Below are 5,625 nucleotides of genomic sequence, written 5' to 3'. Positions count from 1 at the left end.
TTTATTATGCAAACAATTCTGAACATTCATTTTTGCCCCTGCCTACAAAATGCCAGAAGCACCCTTCAGTTATTATGACAACCAAAACCCCACCACCTAGCCTACTAGAAACACACACACACATACATACACGCACACATTTCCAAATGGGCAAGTGTTTCCCAAGTTGAGAACAAATAAACTAGAACATCTCTAAGGCCCCCCTCAACCGAAATTAGCCATGTCATGTACCAGAAACCAGGTTCACTAGAGTCTAGTGTTAGCACCAACCGAAAATAACTTAGTTTCCATGTTCTCTTATTTGAAAAATGAGAACACTAATTAATACACAGCTATGTGGGTAAAGCCATCAAAGGATCTTTGTGATAAATTACTCAGATGAAGTGACCCTAGCATGCCTAAAGGGAACCATAGCATTCCCAAGGGAAATAACCCAAACACATTTTTCCCCAGTCTATATACAGTTGATCTATCCATTCACTTTCTGAAGGACATTTTGATTGCTTCCAAGTTTGGGCAATCATGAGTAAAGCTGCTATAAGGTCTATGTGTAGGTTTTCATGTGGACACAAGCATTTAACCCCTTTAGGTAAATACCAAGGGGTCTAACTGCTTTTGAACACCATTGTAGTTTATCATTTGTCCCACAAAAAGATAATTTTTTTAGACCCTTAAATTTTACAGTGATCTTTTGATACTCTTAATTCATCTATCAATAAAGAGTTAAGGGGTGCCTGGGTGGGTCAGTGGGTTAAAGCCTCTGCCTTCAGCTCAGGTCATGATTCTGGAGTCCGGGGATCGAGCCCCGCTTTGGGCTTTCTGCTTGGCAGGGAGCCTGCTTCCTCCTCTCTCTCTCTGCCTGCCTCTCTGCCTACTTGTGATCTCTGTCAGTCAAATAAATAAATAAATAAAATCTTTTTTAAAAATAAAATAAAGAGTTAAAATCCCAGCTACCCTGTGTCACCCTCATTTTCCTAGACCTTTTTAACTGCATCTCTAGCAAAAGAGATTGGTTTAGGAGGTGGGAGGGGTCATTTCTAAACAAATGGGTTTCATTACTTCCCGGGTGTTACTCCAAGGATCTCTATAGAAGAACAGTGAAGTTGATGGCTGGCAGTCAGCTAAACTCATTCACTTCTCCCACCCATCTCTTAGCTCGATAATTTACTGCATGTCGTTCTTAGTCAAAACCACAAACGTTAAACCGTTGAATGCCAAGGACTTCTTGTACCCCGCAGTGCTCTGTAAATGCAAGAGAATAGAGAATGACATTTTCAGTGCCTTTGATAACTCTTCAAGTTTGTAAATTGACTTTTTTTTCCTATGATACCCTTGTAATCTCTCTCTCTCTCTCTCTTCTTGGCAATTTTGCACTCTTAATATTTATCCTCAAACAAATGTTCTAAAGTCTCCACTGGCAAATTTGGATATGTCGGGAGAGCGGGCTCTGTTCCATGTGCTGCCTTTGAAATCTGAGCACAATAAGATGACTTCACATTGCGTGAGCATGGCCAACCAAATCCAGGCTGAGGGTTGCAGCCACGACACAGAGCGCTTTCATCTCTGCTCTCTTCAAAACTGCCAGAAATTATTGCTGCTGAAAGCAGTGCCAGGATCCTGGGGCCAATTTTCGAGTTGAGGAGGGTTTGAGGGGTTTCCTGTATCACCCCGCTGGCCCAGCTAGCTAACGACCCTCCTCTCCACCTCAGCCCTTCCATGAAACATGGAGGTGGCTTGATGCCATGGTCCCTGCCCCTGGAGACAAAGCAGGGGTTTAGCTCTCTGAAGACTGAGAGAGATGTCTCACAGAAGTCAGAGAAGTGAGACAGAAGGAGAAGTAAGGGGAGGCGGTTAAACCACTTCAAAACGACTTTGTGACTCTCAGACTGCATGGAAAGTGGTCCTGAAGCTCAGAACGAAACCTCCATCTTTTGCATATTCTTCTTTGAAGCCGAAAGCTGGTGGGCAGGCTGGTTATGTAAACACAGCCTCATACCTTCACGAACAGAAAATTTAAGCAATTTCCCCCAAATTCCCTATGTCAGTATTGCTTTAGATTACTACGGCTGCTATAAATACTGCGTCCCTCATCTTCTCTCTCTGTCCTCCCTTCCTCACATGGAGGGCTTGCAAAGAAACTGAGATTTCATTTTCAGCAGACTATTCCGTGAGCAAGCCTCATGCGCGGACTCTGTACATTAGAGAAATGGAAGTGTCTTGTGTCCTGTCCATCCCTCCTTTATAAGAACTAATTACCTCCAGCTGGGCCAAGTTGATTGAGCAAATACTCAATTTTCACATGACTTTGCTGCAGCACCATAATGAATGTACCTCTTTGATGAGAGAAAGAAGGTCCATGAAATAAACAGTTCGAGGGATGGGAGCTGGAGCTGAAAACATGGGCTGCTTTGTTCTTATGACAACTGCTTCACCATCTAAAACATTCTCCCATTTTGAAGGCTTTGTCTTTTCTCTTCCAGCCACAACCCTCAAGCTACAATAACAGACTCATGATTTTTTTTTTGATGCCAAGGTTATGAATACTCTTTTATGAACATTTTCCTTTGAACTCATTTTTCTTGAGGAAGAAAAATAGCCCTGTGTATTGCAGGGCTGACGGTAATAGACAAAACATACTAATTGTTCTCTTAGGGGCAATAAAATGCTCCAAAATGCACATGGGAAAATTCCAAATACAACATAATGTTTATGGAGCACTGCCTTTGCAGCTATAATTTTTAAAAAGTAATATTTCTGACTGGCATGTATTATATAGAACATATTTCAGAGATTGGTATCAGTATTAATACCTTAGAATGTCTCCCTTCACGGCATCATGCTGGCTTTTCCCAGATCACGGCAAATGCTTAGCGAATAACATTTTAGGATGTGCCATTTGGAAGGAAGGAAACCTTCATTGGATTAAGCTGCTTATGTTTTATTTTTCCTTTTATCTCATTTCAACATATCCTCCAACTTCCTCCTCTAAAAATAATTCAACTAATGCCAGCATAACAGATTATAGCAGATTTATTCGTTTCACTCTGCCTCAAAAGGAAGTTATTATTGAGGCTTATAGTTATATGCGGAGTACTATCAACTAAGGTGTGGGTTCCTTATTAAAATTTCTTTTCATTCTATGTTAATATAATCAGTGAAATCATTTCTTTTCTGATGTTTATATATATATAGAGAGAGAGAGAGAGAGAGAGTGTGTGTGTGTGTGTGTGTGTGTGTGTGTGTGTGTGTGTTTCCCTAAGTCCCTTTCAAAAGTTTTATCTCCTCCAGAAGTTAATCCAGAAAAGAGCCTCATTTAATCCTGCTTTGTGGGTTAGATTCTCCAGCCCTGGAAGCATCTGTGCTGATTTCTGTTATATCCACGCTGATGTAAAACCTCTGCCACGGCAGAGAAATCATTCTGCATGCAGATGGTGTTCCTCTGAAGCCTACACTGTCAGGTGAATTACGGCAAGTGTGATTTAAGAATGCCTCTCCGGACTGAGTGAATGACCTATAAAAATTCCAAGATATAATTGTTGATTTGCATTTGGCATTAAGAATATTCTACAATGTTCTTTTCATGGGCAGAGGCAGTACCCTACAGTGGTTCACAGCATAAGCTTTAGAGCCAGGCTGCTTGGGTTCAGATCCCATGGTTGCCACTTAACTAGCTGTGTGGTCTTGAAGAAGACACTCAACCACCCCAAGCATCATAAAATGGGGCTAATAATATCACCAGCCCCTTAGGACTGTTGTGAAGTTTAGGCTGGTAAAAACATAGAAAGCATTAGTACACCATCTGACACAGAGTTAGTACCCAGTAAGTGTTAACTCATCATATTATTCAACTCACAAGGCACAACAACCCTTTATAGAGTTTTAGAAGCAGATTCATAAAATAAAAAGAAATCCTAGAAAAATGCAATTTGATAAAATTTACCAACATGAAATTACAGACATGTTATATACATGGTTTAATAAAGTTCTGGCTATAATTTTATATAGTCAATAGATAAAACTATCCTTTTTTCTTTTTCCACATGGAAAAAGAGGTTTTAATAAGTCAATTCCTTTCCCTATGACTTCCTTTGTCATTGAACTAAATCTGTCATTGCTTCCCCACTCTGCCTGTCTCTCTCACCTCTGACCTGGCCCCAGAATGTTAGTTGAGTGAGGAGGTAGTAAATGTCTGCTCAGAACAGCGAGCACCATGAGGAACAGCAGCCCCAACTAATTACATCTAAAATGGCAGAATCAATTTCCTAAATGTTCAGTTGGTTAAGTTTGTTTTCCTGATAATTATTTCCTATAGCTAAAGAAAAAAATCTATGAATTCCTATGGTTCCCAGTCCAAACAATTTTGCTTCCATGAATCTCTGGAAAGAGATATACTATAATTAACCAAATGTGAATATCATATAACTTAACTACACAAAGAAATTATCATAAACTACTGCATTACTACTGGTTGCCTTAATAGTTACACTGGAGGCCACACTCAAAAGTCTCTGTAGTCATCTCAACCCAAGATCAGAACAGCAAATAAATTTATAATTATATAACAGAAAAAAAGGCTAGGATATTATAAATACAGTTTGATTATAATTCTGGTTTTTTTTTTTAACCTGCATTGAAAATACGTGAGGTGAAGCTAAAGAGTGAATGGCAATCCTATTCGTATAATGAGATTATAGTTTTCTCCATAGTTTTTTGTTAGTGACTATATTATTTTTACAATCAAGATGTTACATTTGTAAGACTCTATCAAAATCAGACTAAAGAGGTGCCTGTCTGGCTCAGTCAGTACAACATGCAACTCTTGATCTTGGTGGTGTAAGTTTGAGGCCTGCTTCGGGTATAGACATTACTTAAAAATATAATCTTTTACTTTTTTGAAAGATTGTATTTATTTACTGAGAGAGTGAGAGCAAGAGCAAGAGAGAGAGAGAAGCAGACTCAACATGGGGCTCCTTCCTGGGATGCTGAGGTCATGACCTGAGCCAAAGGTGGGTGGTTAATCGACTGAGCCACCCAGGTACCCCCAAAATAAAATCTTGACAAAATGAACTATAAGTTATACAATTTTTCATTTGTGTATGAAAAAGAAGTTTACATGGCATTTAATTCTGATAATTTTTATGAAATAAACCCTACAAAGATTTCTCAAAGAAATTTGAAAGTCAGGGGCACCTGGGTGGCTCAGTGGGTTAAAGCCTCTGCCTTTGGCTCAGGTCATGGTCTCAGGGTCCTGGGATCAAGCCCCACATTGGGCTTTCCGCTTGGTGGAGAGCTGCTTCCCCCTTCTCTCTGCCTGCCTCTCTGCCTACTTGTGATCTCTGTCTGTCAAATAAATAAATAAAATCTTTAAAAAAAAAGAAATTTGAAAGTCCTCAGACTGCATCTGTTTCATATTATAAGAGACTCTCAAATATAAAAAAAAAATCATAAAACCAAAGCTACACATTGCACATCACCATCATATTTGAAGGACTATTTGGAAGACCATGATACTGAATGTATGAATCTGATTTAGTTTCATAGTTTCTTATCTGAAAATATTTATTTTCTGCTTTCCTAACATTTATTTATCTTTATCTTTAAATGAAAATTAATGAACAATTTAGA

The sequence above is a fragment of the Lutra lutra genome, chromosome 9, assembly GCF_902655055.1.
Source record: "Lutra lutra chromosome 9, mLutLut1.2, whole genome shotgun sequence".
NCBI classification, from domain to species: domain Eukaryota; kingdom Metazoa; phylum Chordata; class Mammalia; order Carnivora; family Mustelidae; genus Lutra; species Lutra lutra.
Note: the sequence above shows the minus strand (reverse complement) of the source record.